Source organism: Amblyomma maculatum, chromosome 9, assembly GCF_055883805.1.
Source record: "Amblyomma maculatum isolate TAMU_Amacu chromosome 9, ASM5588380v1, whole genome shotgun sequence".
Lineage (NCBI taxonomy): Eukaryota > Metazoa > Arthropoda > Arachnida > Ixodida > Ixodidae > Amblyomma > Amblyomma maculatum.
Window position 1 is genome coordinate 78113882 of NC_139352.1, and position 17700 is coordinate 78131581.

The following is a 17700-nucleotide window of genomic DNA, read 5'->3' on the forward strand; positions in this document are numbered from 1 at the left end:
GCCCAGGCAGGAATCGCCGCGCTGGTCGCCACGCTGTTCGATGCGTTGGGCGGTGCGACACTCATGCTTATGCGCACATACGGGGTAAGTTCATGGGCGAGCAGAGGCCACGGCGACACGACTCGATCGTCGGTCGATATGAGGCCAGTGCTTCGCAATAATTCCAGTATAGGCCAGGTGTGAACAAAACGTTGTGACCGTTCACAGATTTTGTCGTGTTTACTGGAAGGTGTGGTCAATAAAAGTACAGTGTTGAGGCGATTCATGACGTCGACAGTCCACTTCGCTCCCGTAAATCCAATGCGCTTTTTGAGTTCGCTAAAGTGGACCCCAAGAGTATGCTACTGGGTCCACTGGAGAGTTGTGTCATAGCCCAATCTACTGGACCCTAAGCCTACTGCACGTAGCAGTCAGTTCCCCAAGTCCGTTTGTCACAATCCACTGTGGATCCCACTGAGTGCGCTGTTGAGCCTCTAATCTTCTTCAGTTTCCTACGTCCGCTGTCAAACTGTGGATCTCAATTACACTGACTACTGAGGTCACCTTTCATAGTCCACTGCGAACCTGAATCTAAGGTCAGCATCCTAAATCACTGTCTCCGCTGGTTTGCTGTCATAGCAATGATAAGGAGTTATACGTCCCGAAGTGACATATATGGTCTTCTAGAGACGCTGTAGTGGAGGTTTCCAGAAATTTTGATTATCTGAGGCTTTTTACGTACACTGACATCGCACAGTACACGGGCAGCTTGCTTTTTGTCTCCATCTAAAAGCGACCGTCGCGACCTAATTCACTGCTACAGCAATTAAGCTACATAATAAAACTTCCCTGTGTTTCCGAGTATTCTCTTTCTCGGAAAATTCTAGTGTCTTAAGTTATCGGTTTGCTTTATATATAAGGGACGTCATAGTGGAAGGCACCGCCTGATTTATGCCGTCTGGGGTTCTTTCTGACACCGCACAGTACACTTGCGCCTTGCTTTCTACCTCTATAGAATTACGGTCTCGGCGGCCGAGATGGAATTCAGGTTGAGTGCCGTAGCTGAAGCCACCGTGGCGGGGACCAAAGCGATCAGAGTCATCATACGAGTCAGATTCATTCGCAAACCGCGCATTTAATGGCTCTCGCTAGAAATTGGTTGTGCTGGGCCCGGACGCGCGTCCCATTTATTCCTGCTTCATTATCCGATTGGACCGTCTTATTATGCAGCCTGCCTGTCTGAGTATATCTTCCATTGACATGTGTACTTTCACTGAAAATCGTTCGTTGTGTAAGCTAAAATGACTCGATGCTTTCGGAACTCGTTCAACGACTTCGCGGGTGGTGGTGGTGGTAAAACTTTAATCTCCAACAGATACAGGATAGGCGTCAACCTATCCGCCTACACGACGGCCTGGAGCCCTTGGGCCTGGGCGGCGTGTTTGGACAGTCGAATTACACCTAGCTGAGTGTCAGGGTGTGAGGTCAACAGTAGAGTCTCCCAAAAGTCTTCCGCTTTTGACTGTTCATTGATATTTTTTTTTATTTCTGGACACGTCCATATCATATGTACCAGATCCGCCTTATCCTGACATAATTTGCACCTATCTGAGAATTGTTCCGAGTACCACTGACTTAGGCTAGCCGGGTTCAGAAAAGTCCTTGTTTGTATGCGCCTCGAAATGTTTTCTTGGATCTTATTTAGTGGCCATCTGCAGGTGGGTATTCTAACCTGTTTAGCCGATAGTGCTGAGTAATCTCTTTGTAGTTCACTAGCCTATCCCTGCTAAGAGCGTACTGAGGCTGTTTCCGACAGATACTGCCGCATTCCATGGAGCAAAGTGCGGAAACACCTTCGTGTCGATATTTCGGTGTGCATTTTTAAAAGCTTCGGGTGGTTGAACCAAAGGGCTCTCCGTCACGGTGTTACATCTGCAATCCACACGGAGGCGTATGGCAGACGGACAGGAACGATTCAATTGGTTATTCCACACAGTCATCACGTTCCTCTCTCGCGCCTTTATGAGAACTGTGGCAAGCTTGTCCAGGAGGTGCATCGGAAAGACGGCTCGTATTTCAGCGCATTCACAACCTCTGCTAAAAGTGAGCCGCTTCACTGAAAACTCTCACTGGGGCGGCGTTTATCTGAGGCACTCGCACTTTGGTGAACGCGGGAACGTAACATTTGCGGTACGACAGGGCGTTCCACGTACTCTGCTTTGGCATTGGCGAACACTGCCAAGATTAGCCTTCGTGTAACACAAACGCACTCGGATGTATGAGGTTGGACAGCCATTGACGTAGCTGAGTTGGTATACGACAGCGGATGCCTAAGGTGCGAAGATCTAGGATGCGGGTCTCATCCGTCTCATATTATTGTTTCTATTCTAGGCTGCCTTAAAGTACTCCCTATCATAAGCGAATTATTAGGCTACTGGTTTCACATTTTGATCAACAGCGCCATGAAGGAAAGGAAGGAAGGAAAAACTTTATTTAGTCCTATATTACTTTGGCGGTTTTTGGGACGTCCTCAGAGATGTCTACTTGTTGCATCCACAAGAGTCTTCTCCGTCGACCTCATCCACTTCTAAACAATGGTCGGTTGCCCTCAGTCCAGGGCTCCGCTGGCCGCTGCCGCCAATTAAGCTCGCTCTACCAGACGTTGCTGGTCTGCGCAGCGGTCGCTAGACAGCAGAGCTTCCCATTGCTCCGCACTCGGGTTTCAAATTTTGGGGACCACGTCTATGTTTTTACTGGCCCATGTGATGTGATATAGTGTGGGTTTTTCATCGCACCACGGACATCTGTCCGCGTATATGGTAGGGTGCATTTTGTTTAGTACATATGTGCAGGTTTGGGTATGAATAATGAAATGAAATGAAATCCGTCTGTAATTGTCTCCAAATGACAGCTTTCACTCCATTGAGAGAACTGTGCGGTTGGGGATATCGCATTCGTCTTCCTCTATAGTTTTCTAGTATGGCCGAATATGCCTTGGGTGCTAGTAAAGTTCCGCGGACCCGTCGGATGCTCGGAAAGTAGTGTATGCTTAAGCTATTCTGTCGGCCTCTTGGTTCCCTGCCACCCCCATGTGCCAAGGTACCCATATAATTTGGTGTCTTTCCCCAGAACTGTCTTGCTTTTAATGGCTGTTGGCTCCTTTCGTGTGTATAGCCGCCTGTGTTTGTTTTTGACGCGCACCATTGTACGAACACTCTGTCGTCATTTCTGATGGCGCAGCTGGGAAAGAGGTACCCGTGGCTGAAACCCGGTCTGCTGCGGCGCGGCCACCGCCTGGCGGGCGTGGTGACGCACGGTATCGCCACGACCGCCATCGTGCTGGGACTTCGCTCTCACTACGGCCTCGAGACGCTGGAGAAAGCGCTGCCTGCCGGACACACCGTCGCCGTCCAGCTAGCCTTGCAGGTTCTCGCGGTCGTGCCCTTTGCCGCGGTGGCGCACCAGGTCCTGTGGCCGCGGTACGACGCTGGCAAGAAGAGCCGGCAATAAAGAATCGTCTTTCTATCTCTCCTTTACGGGAGAACTCTGCGCGCATGCGCGCCTTTTCTTCTCTACCCTAGTCCGAATTGTACTGGTTTAATACAAGCCGCCAGCTCGAAGTGAGCAGGTGGTGGTGGTGAAAAACTTTATGTTGGGAGCCTTAAGTGATTACATCCTAATGACGGGTCGGCTCTTGGCTGCGTGTTGTGGCCGGAAGCTGGTGCTTCCCAGCGACATCCAAAGCCCAGTCTGTCAGCCGCTTTTGAACGGCCGGGTCAGAGCTGGACACCGCAACCTCCCATCGCTAGAGGTCGGAGAGTTGCCAAGTGGCTGGAGGGTGGAATTCCGAGCATTTGATCATGATGTGATGAATTCATGTTGGCAACAGCTTCAGTCGCACATATCCGCAACTGCGCATACGCAACTGACGCCGCGTAGAAGCTGACTGCGTCTGCGGCATCTACCTGCGGTCTTTGTCAAAAGTAGAGTCCAAGAGATTTGCTGCTGAGCTCCGTGGTGTCTGCGGAGGCTCTAAATTTTGAGAAGATGAGGGCGATGGTTTGTTTACTCAAAGCTGTTGTGCTGAGGCATTACATGAGAGAGTGGACATATCATGGCTTACAAAGATAATAAAAATCCAGATGAACAGTTTTCGACGAGCCACGAGAATTGTAGTGCATCGATGATTGTGGCAGCTTTGGTGTATTCGCAGCAGTGGGTGGCTGCATTGTCCAGCGCTGAGCCGGATCTCCAATGACATTATATTGGAAATCAAGAAGAAAAAAATGGGAATGGACAGGGCATGTAGTGCGTAGAGACAACAACTGATGGTCGCTAAGGGTAACAAATTGGATTCCAATGGAAGGAAAGCGTAGCAGGGGGCGGCGTGGGCGGTCGAGGTTAGAAGTTCGCAGGGGTCAGGTGGATGCTGCTAGCACAGGCCGGGTTAATTGGGGGAATATGTAAGAGGCCTCCTCACTGCAGCGGGTAAATTTTGTTTACTTTTGTCCTTCTAGATAATATAATAATAATTGGTTCACAGGAAGGGAAAGGCACAGTGCCTGTCACACTTGTTTCTGTGCACACCTGAACCGCGAAGTAAGAGAAAGGAGGAAGGTGTGAGTGAAATTGGAAAAAGAGGAGCTGTAGTGGAGGGCTACAGAGTAATTTCGACCACCTAGGGATCTATAATTTGCGCTGACATCGCACAGCACACGGACGCCACTTCATTTCGCCTCCATCGGAATGCAGCCGCCGACGGTCAGGATCGAACCCTGATATTCCTGGCACATTAGCTGAGCATCAACCACTGCACCACCGCGGAGGGGCAATTTTCTTACCAATAAAAGGTTTTCACCACCACTAGCCCTCTCCTCCTCACCGACGCGCCCCGAGCGACCGGTTTGGGACGCTACCTTCTCGTCTCTTCTGTGCCACTTTGTCGATTCTCCTTCACCGCCTGCCCCGCCGGGGTGGTGCAGTGGTAAGACGCCCGACTACTGTGCCGGAGTACTCGGGTTCGAACCCATCCTCGGCGGCTGCGTTTCGATGGAGGCGAAACGAAGAGGCGTCCGTGTACTGTGCGATGTCAGCGCACGTTAAAGATCCCCAGGTGGTCGAAATTACTCCGTAGCCCTCCACTACGGCTCCTCTTTCTCTCTTTCCACTTTCACTCCCACCTTCCTCTCTTCCCTTACGGCGCGGTTGCGGTGTCCACAGAAAACAAGTGAGACAGTTACCGTGCCTTTCCCTTCCTATAAATAAATCAGTTTTAAAATCACCGCCTCCCCACAGGGCGGGTAACTCGAAGATGTGTGTCATGCGCGAAACCTATGCCGGATGACGGTAGGTTCATGACCTGTGCTGAATGCGAAGGACTTTATCATCTTGGTCAGAGCTGTGTAGGCATCGCGCCAGGGACGTACGTTCCATGAATGAAAGCAAGCGGGAGAGGCTGGCACTACAAAGCACAGGTAAGCCAAAAAGCAGGCTGTAGGTCAGTACGCAGGATCAGGACGAGAACAGCATTGCGAGACAGCTTTTTCTGATTAACAACAACCTTGATGGCCTAATGAATGTCAATGAAAAAGTAAAAACCCTTGTCGTGCAGGTTAACTCCCTCTTAGCTCTGAAAAGCTCAGGTGGATGAATTGGCTAATTCCGTATCAGAGATGCGGACATCAGTGTCTTTCATTTCCGACCAATATGTTTCAACCTTTGCCGAACTTAGGACTGGACTGGAGACCGTTAAAGCTGATTACTCAGGTTTCGGAGCTCAGAGCCGCAGTCAGGCGGCTCAGTGGCAATAAATGCGCGAAGACCAGCTGGAGCAGCACAACCGCAGATGAATCTGGAGATCCACGGTTTGCCCGTTGAGAATTAAAATCTCGGACTCGGGCTTTGTTCTCTGGGGGCTGAGAAGGGGCTGCCTAAGTGGGAACATTATGACATTGAAAATGTGCACCGCCTACCTAGCACGCGCCGCCCAACATCAGTTATGCGTGTCACATTCCGCAGCGCTGCTCTTAAAAGTGCTTTGAAGACAGTGGGAAGATCGGTAATCTTCCTCACCAGAACGAGGACAGCCTGTTTTTCAACGACAGTTTAACTCACACAAAAGGGAACTTTACTCAGTACGAAGACGGGCAAAAAAAGTACATGGAAGAACAGCCGGAAGTCTGAGAGACCTTCAGCTTACCGATTGAGCACCAGAGGTTACCTCAGTAAATTGCTCTAAAGCCATGAATCAAAACGCTGGTATCGTTAACAGTTTCTCCTCTATAAAAACAGTTCTCAGGCTTCGGTGTGTGATGCTTTTCGGATACTCAATATTAATGTCCGTAACATACGAAAGCATTGGCATAGTAGCATTCTTGCGGTAATAATAACAATAATAATAAATTGGTTCACAGGAAAGGAAAAGCGCAGTATCTGTCACACTTGCTTCTGTGGACACCTGAACCGCGCCATAAGGGAAAGTAGGAAGGTGGGAATGAAAGCGGAAAGGAGTGCCGTAGTGGAGGGCTCCGTAGTAATTTCGACCACCTGGGGATCTTTAACGTGCACTGATCGCCAGGTGATCGAACTTACTACGGAGCCCTCCACTACGGCACCCGTAGTAATTTCGACCACTTGGGGATCAGTGCACGTTAAAGATCCCCATTCGATCTTTTTGATATTACTGTCTGAGCACAAATTAGCACTGCGCAGGATTCACAGATTGTTTGCCTGAAAAGGCTATCAAACGCTATTCTGCTCACGGCAAAAATAGCGGGGCGGCGGAATAGCTGTTTACATTCGCAACTCCTACAGTATATCCAGATTGAATGCCTCATTTGAACACGCTGAATCTGTGGCCATTACTTCACGGATTGCCAAATAACTCCTATGATGCTATTTCCACTATTTATTTTATTCGATACTGTCAATCCCATCAGGGATCGTAACAGGGAGGGCATTCAAAAGTACAGAGGCACTAAAATAATGGCAATTAATCGAAGTACATAAAAAATATGACACGAGATTATACATAAGAAGATATATGTATAGCAATTAAACAAGAATGAGGAGCATGTGACAAGATTTTGGCGGGCAAATAATACCACAAGCGAAAACACAAACGGAAGGAATAACTTCGTAGTGACATAAGAACTCAATAATTACTGAGAAATGAGTAGTTGATTTTCCACACGTGTGCTGAAGGAATTTAATGATGGATTACTAACTATGGATGTGTTCAAGGTGTTCCATTCGCGTATAGCACGAGGAAAGTATGAATATTTGAAAGTGTCAGTACGGAATGAAAACTCGTTTAGAGTGTGTATGTTATTATTACGTGTTTGTCACGTTTGTGATATTGATATGCATCTTGAAGTGTCGACTTTTAATTGATTGTGTATGAGTTGGTACATGATTTTAAGGCGCGCTAGTTTTGCTCTTTTTGAAGGGTTAGTAGTCCTGTGTGTTTGAGTAGTTCTGTTGGTGAGTCTGTCAAGCTGTGTTTATTAAATATACATCCGACCGCCTTCCTCTGCACTGCTTCTATTTGTTTAATAAGCTTGTTAGTGAAAGGAAACCAAACAACATCAGCATATTCTAGAATTGGTCTGACATATGTCTTCTACGCAAGGAGCTTTGTTTCCGATGGTGCTAGTTTGAGGCGTCTGTTAATGAAAAATAACTGTTTTAAGGCAGTTGATGTGACATTGTTAACATATCCCATCTGAGGTCAGAGGTAAGTGTTATGCCTAAATATTTATATTCAGACACCGAATCAAGAGGAGTGTTGTTTAATGTGTACTGAAACTTTGATTGGTATATCTTTCTGGTTGTGGATAAAGAAACTGATTTTTTAACATTAATAATCATCTTTCATTCTTCACACCACTTGGTCACTGCTGTTAAAGCGTTATTTAAAGCTATGTGGTCATTGACGCAGTAAATTTCCTGGTAAAGTACACAGTCATCGGCAAAAAGTTTAATATTGTGAGAAATACTAGTAGGTAAGTCGTTTATAAAAATTAAAAATAATACTGGGGCTAGCACACTTCCTTGTGGTACACCGGATGTAACATTAGCTGTTTCGGACTTAGCATTGTTAATTTCGACGAATTGAGTACGGTTAGTCGAATAATCAACAATCCAATCTACTGTAGGACCAGCTCCAAAGGTTGCATTAAGCTTCATTATAAGTTTGGAATGTGATACGCGGTCGAAAGCTTTCGAAAAGTCTAAAAAAATGAGGTCGATTGGTTTCTGCTGATCAATAGCGAGGGATATGTCATGTGTAAGTTCGATTAGTTGTGTGATTGTAGAAACTCCTTTCCGGAAGCCGTGCTGAATAGGTGTTAAAATTTGATTTTCCTCCAAGTAGGTTGTTATGTGCTTTAAGATAATGTGCTCTAGTAACTTGCATACAGTGCTTGTTAGTCAAATCGGTCTGAAATATGAAGTATCTGATTTGCTTCCTGTTTTGTGTATAGGTGTCACTTTAGCTATTTTTCATTCTTTAGGAAGGCTGTGCGATGACAATTACTTGTTAAAAAGTATCACTAAAAATTTTGCTACCCATTCGGCATATTTATACGCAAGAAAATGTTGGAGATTCCATCAGACCCTGATCCTTTCTCTGCGTCCAAGTTTAATAAGAGGTTTAAGACTCCTGCTTCTGTTACAGTAAGGGGTTCTAAATTATTTCCTGAGCAAAAACTAGTACGAGGCCTATTTCCGTTGTCTGTAGTGAAAATAGAAGTAAAGTAGTTATTCAGCGTGGATGCAATATTTCTGTTTGCCTCTGGAGAAGCTTGGTTTTCTTTTCATGATTTAGGGTTCAAGTGACGCCAGAACTTTTGGGGAGCATCTTTTAAGAAACGAGTCAGCGTATTAGTAAAGTAAAATGTTTAAGCTGTTTTTATTTTGGATTTTAAATCAGTGATGGCGGAGGTTAATTTTTCAATTGTTTTTGGTGATGGATGGCGTTTGTGCACTTTTTTCAGCTGTCGAACTTTTCACTTGGCATGAATTACGGTTCGAGGTATCCATGGATTACGTTTGCGTATTCTCTTAGTTTTGGTAGACACATATTTAGTAACGCAATCTGACGCAGCGTTTTGAATCTCTGCCACAATGTTTCTATGTCAGTATTTATGTCATCTGAGAGTTGTTGAACCGATGTTTGTTCGTGTGATAAAGTATCAAGTATGATAGTATCGTCAGCTCGGTTGTAGTCTGGGTACGTTATTGTAGATGGCAAACAAGGAGCATTATAGGGATGCGGGACAGAACACATTACTAGTTAGTGGTCAGACAGGCCATTAAAATTTCAACCTTTGTTTCTTGACAGGAGAAGTGACTACTCAGGATAACTAAATCTAAAATGTTAGAGCTGGTTCCTTGCACACGTGTGGGTTGTGTTACAATTTGCGAGAGGTTAAAAGAAAGCATTATATCAAAAACAACATCAGCGCGAAGCGAAGTATGGTGCAGTGTAGTCCAGTTAATATCAGGAAGATTGAAATCCCCTAAAGGTATTAGTCTCGCCCCTTTAACGTGATGTTGCATATACGTACACAATGAATGAAGTATGATAGGATCAGAACAAGGACTAAGATAGACGCAATCTACAACGATGGCAGAATCAGAAAAGCAGAGTTTGCAAAAAATTGCTTCTAGCCCCTCAACTTCAGGTAACGTAACGAAATGTATATCTTTTCTTATCACCAATGCCACGCCTCCGCCTCGCGTCAACCTGTTCTTGCGTGCTATGAAGTAGTTCGGGGGAATTACTTCAAAGTCTGATTTCTCTTGTCAGCCAAGTTTCTGTTATATCCATGATTTCTGGCTTTAAACCTAATAATAAAGATTCCAAGGGATTGAGCTTACTGATCATACTAGGCGCATTAATGTTCACAAAAGTTATTTCGGACGTTGTGGACGGCGCTAGCGTAGAGCCCGTATGAATGTGTTTTGTTTTTTTGCCTCGGTTAGTGAAGGTGGAACCGGATGAGCTGCAATTGGTGACACTTCACATTTTTCATTGTCCCAAAAGTACAATTCACCGTTTATCTTTAGTTTGGCGTAAACCAGCGACACTTTTTCGCCACAATCTTTTTTTGGTTTCCCGTACTTCCATAGCTTTTTTTCTGATTTTGCAGACACGAGGCGAAAAATCTTCACTTATGGTAAATTCGGGGCCCATTAATTTGTGGCAGTTGCGCAAAATGTTCGTTTTGTCCCTGAAATCTAGAAGCTTCAGTATTATAGGCCTTGTTTTGTCTTCTGCTGGTATACCTAGCCTGTGAATGCGTTCTACTGCAGCTTCTTCCAGTTTTAAGGATTCTTTGACAACTTTTTGATTCACACGGTTCGCTCCAGCGAGTCGCTATTTTCTTCTTCCTCTTCAGGTATGCAATAAATTACAAGATTCGATCTTTTGGAGCGATTCTCGAGATCGTCTTCTTTTAATTCCAGAGATAATAGGACCTGCTGAAGATTTGCAACATGCACAGTACATGACGAAAGCTTGTCTTCAAGGAGAGTAAGATAGTTTGGTGTCTATTGATGTTAACCTTTCTTCTTTTATTGTTTTTATGTCATCGGCAACCTGTCTGTCGTAGCTGTTGAAAAAGTTCTATCATATCAGGCCCAGAATCTGTCTCAACGTAACCCGCAAGCATTAACCATTTCAATATATGCACCACATCGCACACTGTATCAACAAGTACCGCAAGGCACGGCAGCACAACAAGGCAACGCTCGCTAGATCTAAAACATTTCCCAAACGGCTTTGTTACCTGCACGAGGAAGACAAGCTGGTTATCCATCTGTGAGCAATCCCAGCTGCCATGCCCTTTGGTCTGAAATCCTTCGTTGACGGCTTTTATGGTCCAGGAAGCTTGCAGCGCCGCTACGCATGGCTTGAAGACCACACTGTCGCTGCCGCTAGTCGTTGGCGATGGTAGGTGACGAAATCCATCCGTAGATCGTAGGACCACGGGCGTTGAAAATTTGTCGTTCCTTAGCACACGAAGTTCGTACTGGAAGTGCTGACGTGGATGTTCCCATCCCGACGGTATCACCAGCAGGCTGGCGATGATCTGCACGAGGAAGACAAGCAGGTTATCCATATGTGCGCAAGCCCAGCTGTCGTTTCCTTTTCATAGCGGTATGAACGCGTAAAGATATCAACAGTCGACAATCAGAAACTAGATAAACTTATCAAATATTTTAACTGGGACTTGCTGAAAGCAACTTGCAGTTTCTGTATTTTTTATAGTACTTTTTGTAATCAAATTCGCCAGTTACTAGACTTGTCCACCACAAAACGTCTGCTGAATAAAAGGAGACATGACTTGTAATGGCTAACCCCAGCCATACTAAAGGAGATCGATCTAATATAAGGACCTACTCTGGAAGCGATGTAAACATTCTCCGGGTAATGAATCTGCATTTCGAATTTAGAATGTCAAGAAACCGAGTCAGTGCACTATTGCGTTCTTCGAAGCGCAGCTGCTTTGTGTAGGAGTGCAAGAAGACTGCTAAAAATAGTGCCAAAACATTTCAATTATTTGCGGAGAAAATGCATAAATTTAAACTGTTGTTCAGCAAACTATATCAATTCATTCAACGACCACTTTGCGGTCGTGTCTCAAAATGTGGGGCACCCTGACCTTGATACATGCTCACTTAATACCTCAGTCTCAGACTCAGCATTTCTCTCAAACCCAACTGAAACAGAACTCTGCAGCATCGTCTGTGGCTTCAGGCCAAACAAACCTCCCGGTATCGACGGCATTTCAATGGTCACGCTCAAATGAAACTTAGTTGCCCTCTCCGGCGTTTTTCTTGTTATGTTTAACGGGTTTACCGACTCGGGAAATATTCCATCTGGTCTAAAGACTGCCATTGTTAGACCTCTTTCCAAGTGTGGGCAATAAGATAACATTGGAAACTTTAGACTCATTTCACTCGTTGCCAGTCATTAGTCGAATCCTCTAAAAGCAATTGCTAGTTACTATAACATCATTTCATGACCAGCATTCGATCATACACGCCTGTTTGGCTTTGTATTTGTCCGTAGCACAGTGTCTCCTCTAGAGGAATTTTCCGACCATTTCCACAGGGGCTTCGCTTATTCACTTCCTCGCTTTTCTTGGACGTTGCCAAGACGTTCGACTCTATGAGCCACGCTATCCTCCTTCAGAAGCTGCACTTGTTTTGTTTTTGTAGTCTATTTTATGACCTACTTACATATTGCTTTATTTTTTTGTTTCTCCCAAGTGCTAGTGTATAGAACTGACTACGGCAAGGAAATATTTCTCCGAAGTGGGGTGCCCCAGGGCTTCATTTTGTCCCCTCTACTTTTCATTCGTTAATGACCTTTCTGCTCATTTATCAAACTATACGATTTTTCAATATTTTGATGAAACTGTTCTGGTCACTCAACATATTAAATACATGTAGCAAATAATACCCTGCAAAGTATTGTTACAGCCACTGTTAAGCGATTCCAGAACAACCAAATTCGTATCAACGCCTCTAAAACAAAGATTATGTGTTTTCGATCACCCCATAAACAAGCCAAAGAAGATACACCTTTATTTTTTTACATGCCGATATGAGTGCTCACCTTGTTGTAGCCCTGTGCAATACGTGGACTCTCTCAATAGGACTGTATTTTGACGGTGATTTGACTTGGGGAAATGATGTCCTGCAAGTTTGTAGTAAGCTTCGTAGTGTAGCACGACTATTGTTCAATATAAAATCTTTCGCCCATTTTTCTGTTCGTAAGATGACCGCTTACGCACCCCGCTTGCAGCATTGTACGTTACTCTACAACCATTTTTCTGCTCTGTGCATCTTCAAAAACGTATAAATGGTGTGCTGAAAGGCATTTTGAAAAGCGTCACGTACTGTTGCACGGTTCCAGATGACGTATCTTTATTTGACTTCCTTGGTATGCCTTCGTATCGGCTTCATTTGATGCAGATCTCATCTCGCAGCACTTTTGGACCAATGATTTTCAGAATGTCAATCTTCCATGCTATTCATCTGCAGGATTCCGAGGGAGTTCCGTACCCCACTTCCTTTCTTAGTCATACTGGTTCATATGATTGCCATTATTGGAGTATGCGTCTGTTTGGAACCTTGCAAATTGAACTTTGAATTGAATTGAAACTGGCCACCCTGTATACGCAATGCCTGGTGTCATCGACGGTACCGGAAGCATGGAAGAATGCAAACATTATCCTCATTCACAAGAAAGGGGACTCTAAGGACCTTAAAAATTACAGACCAATCAGCTTACTATCTGTTACGTATAAGGTATTTACTAAGGTAATCGCTAATAGAATCAGGACAACCTTAGACTTCAATCAAGCAAAGGATCAAGCAGGGTTTCGAAAACTTTACTCTACTATCGATCATATCCATACCATCAATCAGGTGATAGAAAAATGCTCGGAATATAACCAGCCCTTATACATAGCATTCATTGATTACGAAAAAGCATTTGACTCAGTTGAAACCTCAGCGGTGATGCAGGCATTGCGAAATCAGGGGGTAGACGAACCGTACGTAAAAGTGCTGGAAGATATATATAGTGGCTGCACAGCAACCATAGTTCTACATAAAGAAAGCAACAAAATTCCCATAAAGAAAGGTGTTAGGCAAGGAGACACAATCTCCCCAGTACTATTCACAGCTTGTTTAGAGGAAGTATTCAGAGACTTGGAATGGGAGCAGTTAGGGATAAGGGTAGATGGAGAATACCTCAGTAATCTGCGATTCGCTGATGACATTGCCTTGCTAAGCAACTCGGGAGATGAACTGCAAATAATGATTGATGACCTAGACAGAAAAAGTAGAAAGGTAGGCTTGAAAATCAATATTCAGAAGACTAAGGTAATGTTCAACAGCCTCGGGAAGGAACAGGAGTTTACATTAGGTAGCAAAATACTGGAAGTAGTAGGCGAATATATCTACTTAGGACAGGTAGTAACCGCAGATCCGGATCATGAAAAGGAAATAACAAGAAGAATAAGATTGGGATGGAGCGCATTTGGCAAGCACTCGCAGATTATGACTAGCAGCTTACCGGTATCGCTCAAGAGGAAAGTATACAACAGTTGCATCTTGCCTGTACTCACCTATGGGGCTGAAACGTGGAGGCTAACCAAGAGAGTTCTACTTAAGTTGAGGACAACCCAGAGGGCTATGGAACGAAAAATGGTAGGGGTAACATTAAGAGATAGAAAGCGTGCAGAGTGGGTCAGAGAAATAACTCAAGTTAACGACATTCTAGTGGAAATTAAGAAGAAGAAATGGGCATGGGCAGGACATGTAGTGCGAAGAGAGGATAACCGATGGTCGCTGAGGGTAACAAACTGGATTCCAAGGGAAGGAAAGCGTAGCAGGGGGCGGCAGAAAGTTAGGTGGGCGGATGAGATTAAGAAGTTCGCAGGGGTCAAGTGGATGCAGCTAGCAAAGAACCGGGTTAAGTGGAGAGATATGGGAGAGGCCTTCGCCCTGCAGTGGGTATAATCAGGCTGATGATGATGATGATGATGATGATGATGATGATGATGATGATGATGATGATGATGATGATGATGATGATGAAATTGAACTTTGACGAGAGAGTACATTATGAGTTTTTGCGCATATTTTAACATTGTTTCTCATATGCAACTTACAGCTCTTGCTCCACACGGAGTAGCTCGCCGTGTCTTCATTTTCTTAACTGCCATCGTGTCATTACAGATATAATTTTCTTGCACAAACTTCTTGATGATGAAAACATTTGTTGACATTGGCTTAGATTAAGGGAAGACTTGTCGGGTCCCTAGTCCGGGACGCCGTTGGTAAAAGCCGCTGCCCGTGCTCTTTCGACGAGGGCTCGTTGTTTCTCGAGGTCCGAGCTGGACAGGGCCGCCTCCCAGCCTTCCCACGTTGGCTGATTTATTATGTCAATACTGGTATTTTGTTGACAAGCCTATACCACATGGTATAAGTTTGCCATCTGGCCACAAAATTTGCACTGCGCCGAAAAAGATTCGGGCTCAACGGCGTGAAGTGTTACTGGATTATTAAATGACAGTTTGTAGCCTTCGAAGGTGACACTTTTTCTGATTTACTAGGACCCTTAGCGGCCTTCGGGAATGTCTGCCACAAATGCTGTAATAGCTCTGAATATATTGCACTCTGAGGTCCTTGAGTGCATCTATGCTGCGAGTTCCGAAAAAGAACATGAGGGATTTCAGACCATTTCAAGTTTCTCCTCTTCTGCATTCCCACTACCCTCTCGAAAGAATGCAAAGGCTGTTTAATTCTATTTGTCCTCACAGTCACATCTTCAGAAACTCGCACTCTTCGTTTTTATTGAAAGTGCACAGCGTTCTATTTTCAATATCTTTCTGATCACATTTTGCTTCCTCTTTCAAACCATTTGTGTTTATTTAATTCGTGCTTTTCCTCCTGTTTTATTTTGCCTATGTTCTCAAATTTGTTTTTAGCCCGTTTTTATTGATATTTAACCTTAACACTGTGTGTTCGTATCAGATCCTTTGCACCGCTTTCAAGCACTGTAATTCGTTATTGTATTTGACTCTATTTTGTTCTCTTCTCTTATGAATGCCTTTTTGTGTCATGTTATTCAAAACACCTTCCTCACTGTTTTAATTATCTGTGTGACTCATTTTATCTCAATCCCATTTCATGTGTATATGTGTTTTCTTTTGCCTTCTATCTGTGTGATGCTTGCGCGCGCATCTTTATACTTATTTGTGCTGCAGTACCAAGACCATGTAGTTGTTCCTGCGCACATTAAAATAAAGATTGATTAATTGATTTTTCAGCCCCGATGCTGGCTTGGCCTCACCAGTGTCTTCGTTTTCGATAAACCACCCTTTTCTCTGCGAGCCCGTCATAATTGTGCTGTTCGGTGGGGTATAGTGCACTGGGATATATAGACCGACACCGCGTTTACAAACAAAGGGGGCACTCACGGCGCCGCAGCCGACTGGGGGTGAAAAGTAGGGTTAGCGCCCATAGGAATACATGGAACCGAAAGATTCCAAAGCAGTTTTCTCACTCACAGCGCGCCTGTGATGTCGTTAATCGGTGCAGAGTAACCATGAACATCCCAGAACAGATCGTAAAAGTATGAAATCTCATTACCGAGGCGAAATATCTTTAAAACACAACGAAACGTGTGGGGGTGTGATTTGGGAGGGCGACCCATAGAAACACACGTAAACAGAACTTAATGCAATGTTTTTCTCGTTTCGCAGAGCACCAGAAGTGGTGGCCGCTCATTAAATGTTGGCCAGCGCTTTGAAGAAGTGTGTGACAAAGTATGCTGCGTCATTTCGGAGGCAGTCTACTTTTAAAACTCTCCAAATAATCTGTGTTGAGAATCCGAACACCCCAAAAGGCTCACTGCAAGCTGGGCGTATATAGCGAATCGGGCAGTTTTTTTTTTTTTTTTTTTTTTTTTTTTTTTTTTTTTTACAGTCTGATATGCTGCCGCATGGGGTAAATTAGCTTAATACTGTCGCTCAAGAGATAAATCCTAGACAGAATTACATTTAAAGAGCAGCTGTCAAACGCCATACGACAATATGGACAGAACTAGAATCGCACATCGCAACAGACGACGACGCAGCCGGCCGCCTCCAGCTCCGGAGCGTCTGCTAGCGACGACGCCGGGGGTCCATGTTCGTCTGCAACTGTGTGCGGTCAGTTTATCGTGCTGTGAACAGTCCCGTAGATCGTCAGACTTGCACTACTTGCAAGGAAATGTATGGTGCGCTGCAGCAATGTAGGATGACGTGAAAAGCTTGTCGGAATTGGATGAATAGCGCTACAATTGAAAGCTGTACCAGAGTCCGAAAAAAGCATTGAAGGACTCTAGCTGTACATTGACAGCGTTGTGCAGCCGGACCAATTTGCTATGCCTGAAACACATTAGGAAGTCCTCCGGACTGACGCGGGCACTCTGCCACCGTCGGGCATGGCAAACGTTGTAGTGTATTTGATTTTTTTCTCCGAGTTGCCTCATTGCAGAGACCGTCCAGGCATACAAGTCCCTAGAGGCAAAGAATTATTTTGAGTGAGGTGGGTGCGCGCAACGTGATCAACGGGCATACATACTAGTTAACTAATTTGTTCTTTTATTTTCTTTTTCTCTGTGGTATCGCTATGGTTCTTATATATATCGTACTGCGCTCTCTGCTCGGTTTCCTCGTCTTTTGTTTTTTCTTTCCGTACGGTGCAGACCATGACGTGCTTGCACGGACGTCGGAATATAAAGCCTGTCAAAATGTTTTTGCGACTTGCTCACTACATGCATGCACCGCGACGCAACCACATATGAATTTATTTTAATACTTATCGCCTCTACCTAGCCACGATGTTTTCAGAACGGAATGACATCGTGCCCGTTATTTTGCGTTTTATTCATCTCAGTTTACAAAATGAACCCAGCCTCGACGGCATCATTAATTACTGCCTTACGCAGCTCATGCGCGCCACCAGCACTTGGAACGTGTCTTATTTTTTTTTTTTTTACTTCCGCCATGAAACATGATGTTGGAGTGTGCATGGTAGAAGGCGTTCACAAAAAAAAAAAGCAAAAAAAAGCCGCTTGGGCTGCTCACCTCCGGGTTCGTCTGGAAACGCAACGCACATATTTATTGTTAAATATGCTTTACAGATGTCAGA